The 20,605-nt window shown below is 36.6% G+C and overlaps 1 protein-coding gene across 18 annotated transcripts in view; it reads right to left on the reverse strand.

The window, feature by feature from the left end:
- SLC44A5 (solute carrier family 44 member 5) overlaps window positions 1–20,605 on the reverse strand; it is a 466,490-nt gene that overhangs the window by 319,043 nt on the left and 126,842 nt on the right. The gene's annotated exons all lie outside the window — the stretch shown is intronic.

A 20,605-nucleotide genomic window follows, 5' to 3' on the forward strand; every position in this document is an offset into this window, starting at 1 on the left:
AAACATATTATTTGCATCATGCACACACATATACACACAATTCTCAATAATAAAACACAAGAAATCTATTATGTTTGAAAAATATGCAATATTCCACAAGTAATAGCTCAGCAAGACCGAAGCTATTACTACCTCTTTCTTCCTTTAGTGAACATCTCTAACTATCGTGACCTAAATAATACATCCTATCATTTAACAACTCTCTAATAACTCCTCTCTGAGTCACCTAAATTCCTCACAACATCTTTCATATGAGGAAAGTAGGGTTGTCTCCGAGAAAGGTAAGGTTGCCTCTTAGAAAGTAAGATATCTCTTTGGATTGCTGAAAGAAAGCTTCTTGACTAATGGTCTATGAAACTACAGTGTGGAACAGTCTTGAGACAGCTGATGTAGCCCAGTTGCATTGTGGAGAAAAGTAGGGGTTGGGACTGAAATGGCATAATCACTGAAACCAAAAAGGTCATTTTTTAAAACATACCAGGATGGAGATAGAAACCCATTTTTATCACACCCTGAACTGACTTTAAGTTTTAATCTCTTAAGCAAAGGCTCTCTTTGTTTTTGTTATCACACAATGTCCCATAAATTATAAGCACTTAGTTAAATGATTATACTTAAGGCATAAGAACATAATATTGTTATGATAACAGTCTTGAAATCGGAGTGGCATGCCCAGTGGTGGTGCAGTCTCAGCTGTTTGGGAGGCTGAGGTGGGAAGATTGCTTGAGCCCAGGAGTTCAAGACCAGCCTGGCAAACATAGTTAGACCATTCTCTAAAATTTTTTCTTCAAATTAGGATGAGCAGGTCAATCCCAAACTCACTTAAACATACTCAATTTAAGAAGACTTTTAAACTTCAAATTTTGAAATTGTTCTTTGACTATTATGCATGCTAATAATGGGCTTCCTATTACTAAAAGCCAAATAAATAGATGAATGGGGGATGGACAGAGGATGGACAGACAGTAGATACAGACCAAAGAATAGACAGGGTTAATTGAAAGAAAGAATGAGAAAGAAGAGGGAAAAGGCCATAAGAAGGGAGGAAAAAAGGAAGACATACGACACTAAGAATTTTTTTTTTTTTTTTGAGACCGAGTTTCACTGTTGTTACCCAGACTGGAGTGCAATGGCACAATCTCAGCTCACTGCAACCTCTGCCTCCTGGGTTCAAGCAATTCTCCTGCCTCAGCCTCCTGAGTAGCTGGGACTACAGGCACGCACCACCATGCCCAGCTCATTTTTTTGTATTTTTAGTAGAGACGGGGTTTCACCTTGCTGACCAGGATGGTCTCGATCTCTTGACCTTGTGATCCACCCACCTCGGCCTCCCAAAGTGCTGGGATTATAGGCGTGAGCCACCGCGCCCAGCAATACTGATAATTTTAACTGGCAATGATAAACTACAAAAAGTCTATTTAGAAGAAAAAATAATTTTGGTCTAAAAGACTCACAAAATGAAGTAAAATTAAGAGGCATATGTTAAAATAATACCATGATAGCTAACAAAAATCATTTCCACCACTTTATAGTATGCTTGTAAGAAAATAGAGTGCAGGTGGGCAGTGGATGAGGGGAGATTGTACTATTTTAACAATACGCTATTTTTAAATTATCCATCATTTACTGAAAAAGAAATCCCAACTCTGTCCTATTTCAGACAACACTGTCATGTGTTCAAGTTTCCTTTGACAGGGAGAAAGGTCAAGGGTTTTTAAAATTATGACTCAGCAATATGTCTCTGAGCTGAGTTGTCCTGACACTGGGTGGCAGGGTTTAAAACACAGTAATATCCAACTCATTAACAGAAAAGCTATCATAAACTCAAAATGGATGTATGTACAGCAATAAACTCTGTTCAACCTCACACAAGGACACAAAAGTGGAAAACAAAAATAGAGAGTAGGGGTAGCACTTAAATTTCAAACAGTATATTGGGCCCACTGAAATATCACACTTAAGTTGGAGGAAGTCAACCACATGATCATTCTTTTAAATACTGTTCACAGATGGGCTATCTTAAAATGCAGTCAAAACAAGAAAAAGTCTAAAAGCAGGGAAATAGTGTAACGTCTGGGACGACATAAACGTTGGGATGAAGTGCAGACAGCAGGGAGGTAGGCGTCAAGGATCTCCTGTCATTCTTAATTCTATAAAAATCACAACTTCTCCAGGTTTCATTTCCTCTTCTAAAATGTGAATATCTGTCTGACTTGCCTCTTGAGATCATTTTATAGTGATTAAAGAGCTAATATTTGTAAAAACAGTTTAAAAGCCATGGAGTACTACAAAACACAAAGGAGAAATTGAATTTAAAAACAGCTTAAGACAATGGAGCCTGCCAGCGCCATCTGGTCTCAGGCTGATGTCAGAACTGAAATTCACTGCCCCAGACTATAATAATTCTCTGGAATGTTTTACTTTGTTCAGTCAGAGAAGAGGAATACACTAAAAAGGTGGAAGCTCAAATATAGGAGGTACTGCCGTGCTGCTGTGGTCCGAGTGAACAGGTGCCCCTTTAGGTTACGAATGCCACTTCCCTACGTCCTGGACGACTCCACATTCTAATGAGTGTATTGGGACAGATATCACTTGGGGCTTAATCAGGAAGAACTAGAAAAGAACAATGGACACAGCATACAAGCCATCAGGGATCCTCATTTAATCAGCAGCATCTTTTTCTGGTCCTTGGGTTTCACAAAATAATAGAGAAAAAGGATGTACCCTGAAGAAATGCCAGAACAAGAAGAGAAGGAGCAGGAGGGGAGGAAGGACAACATTACAGCAGCTAGGAAAATGGTGATGGTGAAGAAGTTGATTAAAAGAGCTCAGATCTCTCCCCTGCAGAAGAAACTGCCTGAGGATCTACAGCAAATGAAGAGTTTGCAAGATCTTTTAATTTGGATAAAATAACTGAAGAGAAGAATGATGCTTGTGACTTCAGTACAAACAACATATAACAGAACCCGGTTTCTTAACATTTTGAGCAAAATGCTAGGGAGTTCTATGTGTATAATGCACCAGTGTGTTATGGTATGGCACAAACTGTATACATTTTGTGAATATGTATCGTAATATATTCATGAAAACAATCAGGACTTAAAAAAAGTTTAAGAATGATTAAGAAATCCCTATATTTCTGATCGAGCTAACTTTTTTCTTCCCTGGTTTAATGTTTTCTAGGGGAAAAGTGATTCAGACAACATACCTCTCTGCTTTTGCTTTATAGAGCCTGCACTGCCAGATTCCTTCTACCACCCCCTCATTGCTCAGGCATCAACTGGCAGTGCTGGTGGACTAAATCCAGCACAAGAATGTGTGAAAATTGCTCTTCCCAGTCTGGTCCTCTCCCCACTCTTTAGTCATATGCAGAATGGCTTAGAATCTGTCCCCCAACAACCTGGAACTAAACTAGATAGGCAGCACTCTACTTCCAGAGCTTGAAGGACTTTCTTATTCTGAACAAACAGCTTTTGAAACAGAAGGAAATGAAAGAGACCAGCATTTCTTTCTGTGACTTAAAGTGTACTTGCTTCATTTTGGGATGCCTTGGAATCTGTTCACCTCCTGTTCTTTTTTTCAAAGTGTGAGTTCTCAACATAAGGGAAGGGAGACAGGGCAGCTCTTGAAGGTAGAAAGAGGGAAAGATAATCTGTCTCACTTCATTTAATTCCCTTTGGAGTTCTGCAAAGACTCATTAGCAGATAGCTAAGATAACCCTAGTATAAATGCAGATAGAAATGAATACATATTGAGCACCTACTATGTGCCAGGACCTAAGCTGCACATTTCTACTCATTGATTCTATTCAACCACACCCCATTTATAAATGATAAAAAATAAGAACTACCGTGGTAGTTCCCAAATGATTGCCAAAACTTCACTGAAGAGAAAATGCTTCTTTTCCTACTGCTTACCTATTTAGCAATGACTAGTGCATGAGAGCAGTACTTATATGTGCCCTTCAGGTAGCATGTGGATAAGACTCTGGGAACAGGCAAGCCTAGGTTCAAATTCTTATTTGGTCACCTTTGTTCATATAATCTTGAACAAGGAATTTCTACCATTTCTATTATGTTAGCTCTCCCAGGCTGGAGTGCAATGGCATGATCTCGGCCCACTGCAACCTCTGCCTCCTGGGTTTAAGTGATTCTCCTGCCTTAGACTCCTGAGTAGCTGGAATTACAGGCATCTGCTACCATGCCCAGCTAATTTTTTTTTCTTTTGTATTTTTAATAGAATGGAGTTTTGCCATGTTGGCCAGGCTCATCTTGAACTCCTGAACTCAGGTGATCCACCTGCCTCGGCCTCCCAAAGGGTTGGGATTACAGGCATGAGCCACCGCACAAAGCCTAAACAATTCTTACAACAAAAACTCAACAGCTTAAGATAAATAAGCTAGATGTAAAGGATGTTGCCACTATTATTCCTGTACATTTTTCTAATCTTGTTCACACTTGAGACAGTTTGACCTGACAGGGACATTTGACAATATCTGAAGATGTTGATTGCTACAACTGAGGATGGTGATGATACTGGCATCTAAGAGACAGAAGCCAAAGTTGCTGCTACATCATACTACAATGCAGACAGCCCTCTTAAAACAATTTTCTGGGCCAAAATGTTAGTAGTGCCAGTGTTGAGAAACCCTTCTCTTAGGGAGTAAGGTAGGCAAAGTTGAAAGCAGATAAATCTTTTAAGATCAATTGATGACATTCTACTTATATAACAGAAATACAAGTGATATGGTTTGGCCCTATGTTCCCACCCAAATCTTAGGTTGAATTATAATCTTCAGTGTCAGAGAAAGGACCAGGTGGGAGGTTATTGGATCCTGGGAACAGATCTCTTTGCTGTTTTCATGATAGTAAGTGAGTTCTCACAAGATCTGGTGTTTAAAAGTGTGTGCCACTTCCTCCTTACTCTCTCTCTCTCTCCTGCTACCATGTGAAGATGTGCTCACTTCCCCTTCACCCTCCCACCATGACTGTAAGTTTCCTGAGGCCTCCCAAGGCATGTCTCCTGTACAGACTATGGAACTGTGAGACAATTAAACCTCTTTACTTTATAAATTACCCAGTCACAGGTAGTTCTTTATAGCATTATGAGAATGAACTAATACAATAAGCAAGATATGGTGTAGACAGACCCTTAAAAATACTGATGTACTGTGATCTAGTCACTTCACTTTTAGGAATTCACCCTCATTAATGCACCCAAAAATTTTCGTAAGAGCGAATTGGAAAATTCAAAATAGCTACTTGTCAATTTGTTTCCCAAACTTGTATGATTTGAGGAGTAAAGGAGGGTGCTTTAATAATTTTGCAGAACAATGGTCATACATCAGGATTTCTCTGGGCAAGAAAGGATATATGGTTCCCTGGTTATAAGAAATAAAGTATGCCACATTGCTATTATGGAATGATATGTAGTCAGCAAAAATATTTCAAAGAATATTTAACAGATAAGGGTATATATTATAAAATTTGATTAGTAAATTTTATATCCAGCCTTGTACATTTTACTAATAATATTTTATAATATATATCCTTTTCTGCATTGAAAAAAAGAATGGAAAGATATAGTACATCACATTTTTAACATTGGTTCACTGTTGAGATTATTACAGCTAATGTTTATATTTTTTCTCTATATTCAAAATTGCCTATAATTTTTAAAATTATAAATATATCCTGCTTCTTTAGGAAGAACTGTAATTCAGTTCCAGTTGATGCGGGAAAGTTATTCTTCACAGAGCAATGCCAACTAATAAATATAGAAAAAACAATATGAATTAGAAAAATCACACTTTTATGTTTTTTTAAAGAAATAATTATTTCAGACAAAGATCATCAATTCATTTTAAAATATTTGGGTGAAAGATTGTTGAGGTCTCAAAGTTTTAAGGTATTAACCCAAAAGTTAGTGGCTAACTACAAAGTGAAAAATAAACCTCACAGTGAAGAGATCCGGTGATGACCGTATTAACAAAGTGGTCAAATTTAACTTCTTTTTAGTGAAAATTCTGGCATTATATGCCTTCTGTTGTGATGTAACATGAAATAAGAATGAAACTTATGCAATATTCTGGCCAAAAATATTTAATTTAAATCTAATTAAGCCATTAGAACCATTTTAGTTTATAAGAAATCCAAAGAAGATAAGAACTAGGAGAACAACAGACAAATTCAGAAAGTGGGACATTCTATAAGACAACTGTCCTGCAATGTCTCCAAAAAGTAAATGCTATAAAAAAGAAATAAAGGAATTTTGAGATTAAGAGACACTACAGAGATATAACAGCTGAAGATAACCTGTGAACCTTGTTAGAAAAAAAGAGAGAGAAATAAATGTCATCTTTAAATAATTGGGGAAATTTGAATACAAATTGAATATAAATTGGTTATATTATGGTGTGTGTGGAAATAATATGAATATAAAATTATCTTAGATATGATGATGGCATTGCAGTTATCTGAAATATTATGGTAAATATTATGTCTTCAACTTATTTTCAAGGTGTTCAGAAAAAAAGTACACATACTCATAAATAGCTATACAAAGTAAATATGGCAAAACATGAATAACTGCTGAATAAAGGTAATGAGTATACAAGTGTTGACATTGTACTATTCTTTCAATCTTTCTGTATATTTAGAAAATGTTTAAAGTTAATGGAAAAATATCCAAAAGGTATGTTTAAAGTAATAAATTTGAAGCAGTGTGATTACATTTAAAGCAGTGTAATTAGTAGTCCCAGAGTTAACCTTTATCTTTCCAGGTCTGATGTTTAAGTTACATGAAATTGGTGAATCTACAGCCATTCCCTTATCCTGCACACCACTTCAGGCCAGCTTTTCCAGTTTCACTTCCATGGGTCTTGTCACTTCCTGTGATATATTTCAGTTTCCATCCTCTCCACCACAAATAGTACCACCTTCTTCTACCTCCTCTATCTTTTAGGGTTCTTATCTCCCCCAAAAACAATGGCAATATGGCACAGATTTATCAGAAACTAACTTCCTTCTAGTAGCAAAAAATAGTTATTGTAAATCAGTTACTCCCAGGTACACCCCTACTTTTCCCAGGCTACCTCACAGTTAGGTTGGGGTCATGTAACTGGCTCAGAGGGAGAAGGCCAGTTCTAGGCTAAGAGAGCCATGAGCCATGCAGCCACGTCCATCCTTGTCTTCCTTAATTGCAGAGCCCAATAGTGTGTTGGCAAAATGAAGGAAGATGCCTCATTCACATTAGACCATGATATGAACAAGAAATACATTTCTGTTGTCACTGAGATTTCGGGGTTTGTCTATTACAACAGCTAGTCAAAATTTCTTAGTTTCTAAACCTTTCTGAGAGGCTAACAGGAAACCCCTCTACTATTGCATCCAGTTAATCCTGTCTTTGAATATTGCCTTTAATATGTAATTAAGAGAAAACAATTGGTGTTCCCTCAGAAAATCTGTATCACCCACAATTTTCAGAAAAACACTGCCCATTCGTCCAAATCTCTACTTCACATAGAAACAAGAACATTTGACCACTTTCTCAAAAAGAAAAGGAAAACAACTGGGTGCAGTGGCTCATGCCTGTAATCCCAGCATTATGGGAGGCTGAGGTGGCTAGATCTCCTGAGGTCAGGAGTTTGAGACCAGCCTGGGCAACATGGTGAAACTCCATCTCTACTAAAACTATAAAAAATTAGCCGGGCATGGTGGCATGCACCTGTAATCCCAGCTACTCATGAGGCTAAGGCAGGAGAATTGCTTGAACCTGGGAGGCAGAGGCTGCAATGAGCCGATATCGCACCACTGCACACTAGCCTGGGTAGCAGAGCGAGACTATCTCAAAAAAAGGAAAAGAAAAGGAAAGGAAAAAATGGAAGGAAGGAAGAAAAGGAGGGAGAAAGAGAGGGAGCGAGAGAGAAAAAGAGAGAGAAGGAAAGAGAGAAAGTGCAAGAAGGAAGGAAGGAAGGAATGAAGGAAGGAAGGAAAAGGGGAGGGAGGGAGGAAGGAAGCCAGGGAGGGAGGGAGGGAGAGAGGGATTGCTTAATAGGCTGGGAAGTTCTTTTGCTAGGACTTCTACACATCCTCCTTTATTGGTCAGATGTGTCATACCCAGACAGATAGAAAGCCAAAAACGCATTAAAATTGGCTACAATTTGGTTACTCTGGAACAAAAACATAATGTTTTCTTAGAAAAAAATTCCAAGCCTAAAAATGAATTATTGGCTTGAACAATTACAGCATTAATCCTGAAAGAAAACTATCTGGCTGGCTCTATATGAGAATTCAAATTTCTTGATTTCTTTACCACCTATTGATTGACAACATTTCCAAGAAACAATTTTACTTATTTCATTTTAAATCGATTTCTCTTTTTAGCCAGACTGTGCTTTTTGAGAGCACTGAGGCAAAAAAAAATCATTTAATTTTACTTTTTAAAATCAATGTCTACAAGACCCTTTCAGTCAATGGATTACCCTTGCTATCCATTAGACACTTTTCTAGGCTGTTCACTGACCTTTTGTGTCTCATATAAGATTGCAGCACTTTTAGTCTTACATCAAATGTTTTTGTCATTTTCCCCCTTTGCTCTTTCTGTCACTTTAAGTTCTGAACTTTACTCTGTAACTGCTCAGCTTCTCTTTTGAACTTGACATGTATTATGTGTCTTTTGTGCCCTTAATTACATTTTGTACTTTGGGGTTCAACTGTGTTGGTCTTTTCTAATCCTGCTATATTGATTGCTATACATCAAGCCTCTTTCCCTCTGGGAACACTATTTATCTTTAAACTATCTTTCTTTCCAATACTGAGAACCACTGAATTTCTTTTTACTGATCTTTTCGGGAAATTTCAGACTATCCACAGTTGTGATGACCAAGATATATTCACTAGAATCATAATTACTTCTCTTTCAACATGAACTCTATATGCGTATTTGAAAGAGAAATCAAAGTGACAAAATGCAGAAAAGATATGTGTCAAGAACAGACAAGTCATTTTCAGAATATTCGGGAAGCGACAAAAATATTTTATAAAAGTATGAGAAAGAGGAAAAAGTATGGTTTCTTAAGGAAATATATTACGGGAAACATTGAGTTAAAACACAGTATAAACACATGAACTTTACAAAAGTAAGAGTAAACAACTTTAATGTCTAGTGCACCAAACACAAAAGCACTGGCTGTGAAGAGTGATATCATGTGTCAAATGCAGGCAGACATCCTGTCCTATGTGAACATTACAGCAGTCTCCTTATTTGTCCCACTCTTCCCAGGATTATCTCCCTCCAACCCCTGTCCACAATGCAGCCAGAGTCCTTACCATCAAATGCACACCTTTAATCATTTCTCTCCTGGAAAAGCTTTTAATGACTCCCCATTCTAGAATAAAGCCTAAATGCTTACAAAACCTTATGTATCTGGACCCTGTTTACTTTTCTTTCTTCACTTCTAGCCACTTCGCTTTCTTCCCAAAAGCTGTATGTTCCAAATGAAACGTTCTTACGGCTTTCCTCTGGACCTTTGTATACACTGGTTTCTCAGAATGCTCTTTCCTGCCCCAACTCCTCTTGGTCTGTTTATTGCTTGTTCATCTTTCATGTAGATGTCTCTTCTTACCTGACTCGAGTAAAAATTAGGCATCTCTCTTCTGTATATTATTATAGTTCATTGTATTTCTCGTATCATAACACATAACTCACTCTTACATTATCTTGTTTACTTACCTGCAACCCACTTTATTCAGCATGCAAAATGATAATGATAATATTTATCATTTTTGCCCTGATAACCCAGCACCCAGCACTGTACCTAGCACCTAATGAAGACTGATAAATGATTTGATGGATGGATGTTGGACAAATATTTTGTAAACCAAGGTCTAATTTTAACCTCTAGTTGCAATTCTTGTTATAAATCTCTCCAAAATAAGAATTAGCAACCATTAGCATGGGCATTAAAAATGGCTCATTAGCAGAATATCTTCGGGATATTGGACAGTTGATGCCGATAGTGATGTATCTTTTATCACTGTGATCTCTTTCCTGCTAACCATAAGGGCTGGCAGGAAAGAGATCACAGTGATAAAAGATACCCATCATGTTCAAAATTCAGCAGCTGGGGTTCTCTTAGCACCCACACAGTCACCTTCACCTGTTTAGAGGTACTCATTTAGCCACCACAACCTCCCAGGTTCTACTCTACAGGAGAATCAGGGTGGCCCAGTAAATGCCATCACTCACAATTTTTATCCTGCCAATAGGATGGATTAAGCATTTTAGAAGGAAAAGTACTCCTTCCAAAGGCTGTCAACCTCTTTCCATTGTGTAATGAATCAGTCTACTTTTCTGTCTTAGTAAATCTAGTACAATAAGAAAAATTTCATCTCTTTGGAATGACTAAGAAGCTTATAGGATCTCAGGGTCCTCATCCTGGAAATAGTATGCTGGAAACTTAAGATTTAAAGGCAGAGAAAAGTGGCTCGAAGCTGTACTGATTCCCTCTAGAAGTCTCTGAAATCAAAAACTACTTAATTCAAAATATTCTGCTTGATTTTAAAAACTTCATTTCCTTCTTTTCAAAATTTCTCCTGCAAGGGCAGGAAATTGAATCAATGGGGGTATAGTAAAGTGAAACTGTATTGAATCAGATTTGGAATATTTACATATTGAAGTTTATGCTCTAAAGTATCAAATTTAGTGACTCAGGAGAAAAATTCCTTTAAAAATTATGTGAATGTCATTAAGTACTACCTTGATTTTGCAAGAAATGACATTTTTTAAATACCAGGAAAAGGTAATAAGAAATAAAGAAAGCCTTTTAGCATTTGGAGGAACAAATTCAAATAAAAAATACTTTTCATTATTATTAACAGAAAGGGGAAAAACATGAAAATTATCTGGCTTACCACCCAAACTAATGGTATCACTGAGAAAGTATTTTCACTCCTCATACTACCAAGAGTATAAGAATTCTGCTACCAAAAGAAAAAAGTGAAGCTTCATGTCCAGGAGAGTGGAGGTAAAACAAAATGCTACTCAAAATATTGGTAATTTATTAGTAAATGTAATTTAAAATCAAATGCTTTTTGAGTTATAGAATGTAGAATAATCAACCTTTCAGAGTTAAAATGGGCCATGGATTTTCAAAAAGGACATCAATAGAAATAAACTGTAGAAAAGCCATTTGGACTGTCCTAAATCTAAAATAGCCCTGCTTCTCAAATATGTCTGTTCATGTGCTTCTTTTTATGCCTGACTACAAATTTGCTGACAGATGTTGTGTCTCTTAATAGTCAAACTTTGATATTTCTTCTTTGTTTACCCAGTAATTGCTCTCAGTGGTACCTCCTGATTTATACTTACCAAAAACGAAACTTGGGTACTTTACAAGTGATTCTGACATTTTCTAGTAACTCCTTATTTCCTCAGATGCTATAACTAGCAACTAATTCTTGAATTTTTTTTTCATACCTGACAGAGCCGACAATCCCATCCTATGACTATCCAAATAAATAAGGTTCAGCCATGAAAGGGAGTCAGAAGTGAAGTCACATACTTGGACCAGTGATGGAAAGGTTGGGCATTTGAACAGAAAATTAATGGATATTAAAGTTAGGAAATATAATGAACATCAAAGTTAGTGTAAGGTGCTTTCCTGCCCAGAGATTAGAAAACCTGACAAATCTAGAACCCTAATAACCACGAATGGCCTATTGTAGCTTTATCAAGATGTGCTCCACAGAACAATAACATGGGAAGATGTCTCCCAGACTGGGGGCGGGGGGGACATCTTCCCACGTTACATGCTTTCATGAGCAATAAATGTAGAAGCAGCTACACAACACAGCTTTTCTCTTAGAGATTCAGAACATGCATCCGCATATTAAAAGATTTTTTAAAGCCTGTCCATAAATAAACCTATTTATCTTTGTTTAATCTGGTTTTTAACCTAGTATCTGCCAAACATTTTCGAAAATTATTTTTAATTTGTATATATTTATCTTGTAAAATATTTTGCCAAGCTTTTTTGACCCCTGAATACCTATTAAGATCTCAGAGAATTGGTATCCCAAGGAATATGCTTGAGAAAACGCTGACCTGCTCATCCATTCATATATGCTTCTGCTTCTTGATCACCTAGGGCTACCTTATAAGGCCAGGCATTGTCCACATGATGTTCTAAAACTGTGTTTCTTAAACTTCTACATGCATATGAGTCACTGGGGATCTTATAAAAACAGTTTCTGATTCAGTAGGTCTCAGGTAGGGTCTGAGAGTTGAGGTTTCTAACAAGCCTCCAGGTGATGCCAATGCTGCTGGTCCCTGTCACACTTGGAATAGCAAAGCTCTACAGGAAACTGGCAATGGGAAAAAATCTTCATATCTCCAATCTCTTTATCTTACAATTCTTAATAACAAATCTTCCTAAAATACTACTTTCATTATGTCATTTTGCTGGCCAAAACTTTCAGTGATTCCCTCTTCTCTTCCACGTTAGTCATTTAATAATAGACATTTATTAAACCTTTATTGTGTGGCAAATAGATTAAGAATGCCTCTATCCTTATATACTCAGAAAGAAGTGGGTTAGAAACAAGGCACAGAATACTGGGAGCCAAAACAGTAGAGAATGGCTAATCTCAGTGACTTGAATGTGCTGCATGACTGGACCAATGATTCTCAAAGTGTGTTGCCCAAACCAGCAATGTCAGCATCACCTGGAAACTTGTTAGAATGCCAGTTCTCAGGGCTCACCCTAGACCTACTTAACCAGAAACTTCAGAAGTGGGGTCTAAAATCTGAGTTTTAGCAAGCTCTCCAGGTGGTAGAAAACCACTGGATTAGACAATCAGTAAGTTTCTCTCCAGCTCTAAAATTCCATCATTTTGACTGCTGATAGCTTTTTCAATGAATTTTATTACCCAGACTTTATAAACTAAAAGCATAATCTCTGGAATTGATTTCAAAATTGATTTAAAATCCAGCTCTTACACTTAATTACTGTTAAATTGTAATAAGCTCTTACAACTAATTGATGTTACTTCAGTTGTCTATGCTTCAGATTATCGTCTATAAAATGAGGGTAATAATAGTACCTGTTTTCATACGGTTGTTCTGAAAATTAAATAAACTATAATAATATAAGTAGCTCACCAGGCAAGATGCCTGGCATGCGTGATTCAGGTCATAACACAATCATTACCTTCTTATTAAGGCCTTCCTTGGCCACTCTATCCAAAATTGTGACCATCCCTACTATGCCCTTGTCCCTTTCCCTGCTTTATTTTTCTCCTTTACAGTTATTATTCTCTAACATATACTATGTATTTAAATTGTTGCTTCATTTACTATCATTTTCCATTAGAATGTGAAAGCTATTAAGCTGCCAAAGATTTTTGTCCATTTTGCTAAGAGCTGTATCCCCAGGGTTCAGTATAGTGTTTGGCACGTTATAAGCACTCAAAAACTATTGGTTGGGGCTGGGCATGGTGGCTCATGCCTATAATCCAAGCACTTTGGGAGGCCAAGGCGAGCAGACAGCCTGAGCTCAAGAGTTTGAGACCAGCCTGGGCAACATAGCAAAACCCCATCTCTACCAAAAATACAAAAAATTAGTATATATTGGTTGGATAAATAAGTGAATAAATGTTAACTATTATTGATATTAATATTATTACTATTAATTAGCAATCTAAACTTTTTTATTGAAACAATTTCTACGTCTTGTTTATTGTCACAAATTGCACTTATGTTCCATTCCATGCTCTACTCAAATTATGCCCCATTTCTAAGATTCCCTTCTGTCTAAATTCAGCCCATTTTAGATCCTGCTCAAGTACTGCCATTTCCTTTAATGTTCTCTAATGACTGAATAACTCTTGATTCTAGCTCTCTAGCTCTCTGAATGTCTACATTGTTTACTTCAACTGTCTGTGCCATACAATTCAGCACTTAATTATCTTAATCTAGTGTCAGTAAAATGAGCAACCTTTAAGGAATTACTGAGTCTGTGTCATTCATATGGTAAGTATTCCGTGAAAAATTAGAGGAAGGAGGCCCCAAAGGAAACAATAGGAAACCTTACCATTAATTATCCATGTTGTCCTCAAATAATAAAAAGAGCACTTTACATTTTACAAAGCACCTTTAAGCCTGTTGGAATCAAAATGGAGTCCCTTACGTTAAAAAAAAAATAAAATCTGACAAACAGAGCCAGGGAAGGGTATGAAAATAAAAGGCTCTCACACTTGTATAACTGATTACAAAACCTATCACAAAAAACTACAAAAAACAAAACCTTGCACAAAGGCCATTGCACACTTGTCCCCCAAAAAAATACTTCTGCAAGGTTACCTACCAAGCAACTATTTGTCCAACCTCAGCTGTCATCCATGTTATTGGTCTTTGTAGCCTAGGATAATGATTTCAAAGCAATTATGTAATACTCCTCATTTTTCCTGTAAAAACCCTTTATTTTCCTTTACCTCTCTGAATACACACATAGCTTACTATGCACATTTTCCCCATTGCAATGCACTATCCTTGAATATTTTCTTTTAGAGAGCCTATTTAGGTTGACACACTTTTTAACATATCATTCTAGTTTTGATTAGATGATCTCAAAGACTATGTATCCTTGGTCTCTAATTTTCAAAATGTCTTTAGGTAAACTATGAATAGACCATTTCTTGAACTGTAAAAAAATAAGAATAAATTGTGAAAGTCATAAAATAAGCAGATAATTACCCAAGAAGTTGTCAAGTTCAGCGATGGAAAATAATTGGTGCTTTTGCCCTGAGTCCTCCTGCCAACTGGGTCTGCAAGAGGCTTCACCATCATCCCCATGCAGCACTCGAGACAGACATTATCAATTTATCAGAGCTGGCAGAAAAGGGGACACTATTTGCCATCCTAACTTACTGCAACCGTTCTGCTTCTAAAGGTAAAGGAAACAGAGATTTAAAATTTTAAAGTGATTCACCCCTTTCAAAGCACTTGTTAAAGTCGTCAGAATTAAAATGGAGTTACTTATGTAAAAAAGAAAACAAAATAGAGGTGGGCTCTATTTGTCCGGATGCATACATGGTGGTACATGGTGGCAGAACCAAGATCTGAGCCTGCCTCCTGACTCTGTCCAGGGCTCTCTGCCCCTCCTACTCCATTTCTGAAATTCAGTACCTACATTTTTATTCTAAAGCAATCAAAACATAAGAAGCAAACCTTTGACAGGGAGTTTTCACGTTAACGCTCATGAATATAATGCTGAAATGAAAAATGACAGCTTCAAGTCAAGTGACAGACCGGGTTGGTTAGCCTGTTATTTTTTCAGTTCAGTTTATTTACCTAAACCTAGAATGTGTCATGACTGGAAATAGACAAAACAGCTTGTTCTAATTCCACTGTCCTAGAAAAAGAAAAGGAAAATAGTCCTTATTAACAGTAACTGGGCTCAAATCCAGTCCTGAAATAACTTCCATTACTGAACCAACTTTTAAAGGTGACTTTTTCTTTATTAATGGCAAAGCATCATTTTAAACATAGCTTTAATTACTCAGGCTAAATTATAAGAAAACATACAGAGTTGAAGAAATATGGAAAAGAGGTGAGAGAGAGACATAAACATCTATTTTCATATAATAATGACCATTTCCTCACTGTGGAAATGATGCCCACATTATAATTTTTCCAGAGCCTCTCTCTGAGTCATAGTTTCCAAATATTAAAATCATCTCTATAATGCAGTTGGAATAAAAACTGACTTATCAATTATACCTAGTCAATTGATAATTCTATCTCGATTAACTCTCATTTTTTTAGGCATACTATAATTGAATCTGCTTTTTAAAAAAATCATCATCTAACACAGTTAGAAGTTGCCCCTGGCACTGTCTGCTTACCCAAGGAAATCAGGATAACTGGCAGTTCTGTTACTTCACAGAGTTAATCCATTTTAGCAACTATGTTACTTAGTTACAAAGCACCAGCAGTTGGTCCTATAGTATGTCCTTTCGCCATAAGAAGGTAAGCCTGATGCATATTTGAGGGAAGGAGGAGGAAAATAGCAAGTACACATAATCCCTTCTCCTCCCCATGCACTGCCACCACCCTGGGAGAAAGCCTGAATCACAGCTGAAGTTCAGGGTCTGTGCTGCCCCTCCTCCATGCAAAACAGCAGTCAGTTCTAGGGTTCTTCCATCATGAGGGTATACACAGAAACAATGCCAAAGGCCCTCAGAAAAATCCAGCCACGAAGCTGGAGTGATTCTCACCTTAGCTCCTAAGTTAGCCCAGAGATCACCTGTGTACCATGAACTGGGGTCAAAGCAAGAACGACACCAAGAGTTCTGGCCATTTCCCACCATGCTAGCCTGGGCATGGCATCTTTAGACAAACAGGGTAGCCAGGACAAATTTTGACTTCTAGAAAGTCGACTAAATATTTCCTGAAGAACGGTGCAGGATACTTTGGAGAACTCTGATTTCTAGCCTAGATTAGAGATGGCTCCCCTATATGACATTACTGAATGAGTTTTTCAGGCAACACATTTAATCGTCTGGAAAAGAGTACAAGTTCCCCCAACTCACTCAGCAGAAACATTTTTAGTAGTTGGCATCGAACACACCATTCACAATTACCGGAAATCCTTTAAAACATTACCACTTTCATAATAAAATCTGAGGCCAGGAACAGTAGTCCATGCCTGTAATCCCAACACTTTGGGAGGCAGAGGTGGGAGGATTGCTTGAGCCCAGGAATTTGTGACTGGCCTAGGCAACATATCAAGAACTCATGTCTACCAAAAAAAAAAAAAAAAAAAATTCCTTGAGAAATGGCTATATGCTTTCTAAATCCAACAAAGTAGGTAGAAAATAAGTTTAAGAGTAGAAAGGACTTGATTTGGAATTATAGTCTGGTCACTTCTCAGCTCTACAACCTTGAGCAAATTACATAATATCTCTCAGTCTAACTTTTCTCTTTTTAAAAATAATCATAATAAAACTAATTTCACAGTGGAGGCCTGAGAATTACATTAAAAAACATAGAAAAAGTGTCTTCATAAAAATACCTTGCCCACGATAAAGAACTAAATAATTATTATTTTCTTCTTCCATTTTCTTTTTACTAGTAAAGAAAATATCTATGCCAAATCATTTTGAATATTGTATATAGCTTAAAAACTTAAGCAACATACCAGTGTCTTACCTATGCAACTGTTGTTTGTATTGCTCATTTGAAGCAACTACTATTTATGTATGTAATTATATGTGAGATTTGAATGAATTATAACTCTGTGCAATCATCTAGTTGAACAGTTCAAATTGGTATCATAATCTGAATCTCCTTTTCCAGAAACATATTGTAACTTTATTTCTCTTCCAATGTAAATTTATTTCTCTTCTATCTCACTATGATGGAAGAGAAAGAGAGAAAATCTATTCCTCATCAATTGAATAACAGCAATGTGTCATGGTTTCTTTTCCACTGAGTCTGCTTCTTTTTTGTTAAATAGCATGTATCTCTCAAAGTATTTTTGCTTACCTGTCTTCAGGGCCTGCTTATGTATTGCAATGATATATATTGCAAATATATCATTCTATTCAGTTTTAGACTCAAGTATGTACAATCCTGAAAAAGGAGGAGAGAAAGAAATGCATGTTTGATGCATCTAAAAGAGTAGGGTCAAGGACAACAGCAGGCTTGTCCATCTGCCCATCATCAAACTGCACTGTGTCCACGAGTTATCAGCAGGAGGTGGCCAGTGGGTATCACACTAAAATTGAATTTCTGCCACTGGGAAGACAAGGTGGTAAGGAGGGAAGAAATTGTTTCAGAATCCATTTCTGCTTTGGCATAATGTATATAAAGAATTGTTGCTTGTTTCTTATACATAAAGTATAAAACTTTTTTCATTTATTAAACATTTTCTGAATGATTTTTAGAATCTAGGCACTGTGATGACCACTATAAATATGAAGAATAATTTCTTTCTTTAGCAATTCTGTTTTATGAGGGGGACTGAGAAGTAAACAAATAATTATAATACAGTAAGATGGCAGCTAATAAACATACAATGTGCTATGGGAACCCCAAGAAAGAAGTAATGAACTATACAAAAATATGGCAAGTTTACAAATTTGTGAGGCATCTTTGCAAGGGGCTATGCTAACTTCTCTGTAATATTCCAGCGTTGATGCCAACACTGCTACAGGATGAGACCAACCACAGAAGTAGAATAGAAAATCCAAGAATATACCGATGGATCTTGATTAGTTATGTTTGTCTAAGGGTAGGAGAAAAAAGAGTTTATTGTCTTTATCTTCATTTATTACAGTCTTTTTAATGTGTATGTATGTTTAACTATGATATAATTTTAACCTTAGTAACAGCATCTAAACATCTCAACCTCTGTATTCTCTATCAGTAGGCTTGAGGGTGTGACTACTAGAAAACATAGATACAGATACAATATAAATGAAGATATAGATGTATATGCAGATGTTGAAATAGATTTAGATAGTTTCTTGTCTCTGGAAATACTTGCAATATAATTTTTAAATTTTACAATAAAGCATTGTCTTTTAGGCAATTTCCTAAGAAAAAAGTGAAGATAAGGCATAGCATTTATTGGCACTTTGAAAAATTAAGATGTTAATACAAATACATCCTTAGTGTGCCTTTAGACATATTATAAAGGCTTCTTTTCAATTACAGAAATGAAGAATGAGCGACTTGAAGCACTTCAATTTAAGTTAAAGTAGAAAGTCTGGGTAAACTGTCAGCTTACAAATCCTGTTTAAATGTCTATTGGCTTTGTTACTAACACACAAACTTGGAAACAAAATTCACACCACTTTCTGATAAAATTTATTATGCCTCTTTGAGGCAATTTTCAGTGCTAATTTACCCAAGTCTCATCTTAGTTATCCCAAGCATTCTGTGTTGTTCCTGAAATCATACATTGCCCTGGAGGGAGCTATCTGTGCACTCACATTGGTGGTCCCCCTCCATGGCCCCTGCCCCAGTCACAGGAGCCAATCACACATTCTGAAAGGTAGTCCAAGGCATTTGCTTGCCCCAGGAGCACCAGGGTTTTATGCACCATGCTTGCCCAGGGTCTCAGTCTGCTTTGAAGAACCCATTCCAAAGAGTAACCGCTGTCACTTTTCCTGGCTCTGTCCTGGTGGACACCAAAACTTAAATGCTCTATCCCTTGAAAATTCAAGAGAATATAGTCACATTGTTATTATTATCCGTCAGTTGTTTAAGACATAAAAGGTCCTAAACGTTACTTCTAATCTCTACTTTAGTCAGATAATTAACCTTTTTTCACATGCTAAAATTCCATTTGTACCTTACCTACATGTAATGAAAACCACGCCTGTGGATACAGCCTCATGTTTTTATTCTTTTCATCTGCCAACTCTGTATAAGTAATTTGGGGTCACTGTTCTCAATGTATTTCTCTTTTAATAATGTCTGGCACAGCTTCACAGGCACTTTTATTTTTAATGAATGTTTTCTATTGATTGTGGTGGTGCTGGTGGTGTTGCCAGCCCTTCTGTTCCACTCCAACAAGTATCCAACTGTTGTCCTATGAGTGAACAAAGTTTTGCCAAGATCTATGTAATTTTTCTATGATTTTTGTTGTAGATTTCTAGCCAACATAGTTTTTAATTCACTGCATATGTAAAAACTGCAAAAAATGGAATTTAAAAATGAAAAGTAAATACCCTTACACAGTGAGCTGAGTAATGGCTCAAGCCCAAGGAGCCTGGCTCATAAATGCTAGAGAGAAAGTCATTCATTAACTTAAGGTCAAAGACATGTAAGCTACTTGACAATAAAAGGAAGTCAACAGAAACATTAATTAGTGGAAATGTTTAAAAAGTAGATGTCACTGTGAAAGCAATGGCTTATTTCTTTTTAATGATAGGTGTGATATCTCTTCTAGGTTATGTATAATAATTGCCAATATTCATAAATAAGAGATAAATAAATGAGCAACATGGAAAACACCCAACTTACGAGCAGCTCCAAAACTCCAAGAGCATGTTGTATAGTATTGAGAAAGTATTTTCACTTACAGTATTGTTAGACATAGTTGCTAAAATGTCTAGTATTTTCCCTTATAGTATTGTTATACACTTTGCTTTTCAGCTCCCATAAGTCAATCTAAACTGTAATATTGAAGTATGATATTGCCCTAATAACTCCATATTAAATTCACCTAACATTTTGTAACACACTTCTGAATTTCTATCTGTGAATAATAATGAAAAACACCATTTATTGAGCATATATGTACTACTCAGGCACTGTGCCAATTTAATCCTTACCTCAGTCTGTGAGATAATTATTATTATTTATTTATGGATGCACAAACAAACTTAAAATTCTAAAATAATCTGCTATAAGTGTGAGTATGTTAATAATGCTGTATGTATGCAGAAAAGAAAATGTCCTTTAAGTATGTCATTCTCCAGTTTTCATATTTGAAAAACACGAAGCAATCCACAGTCAAAGGGCAGAGGCTTTGGACACAGAATTCCCTGCAATAGGTTCCCAAGATTGGATAAATGCCCCTGTCAATGACAGT

Source organism: Callithrix jacchus, chromosome 7 (assembly GCF_049354715.1).
Source record: "Callithrix jacchus isolate 240 chromosome 7, calJac240_pri, whole genome shotgun sequence".
NCBI lineage: Eukaryota > Metazoa > Chordata > Mammalia > Primates > Cebidae > Callithrix > Callithrix jacchus.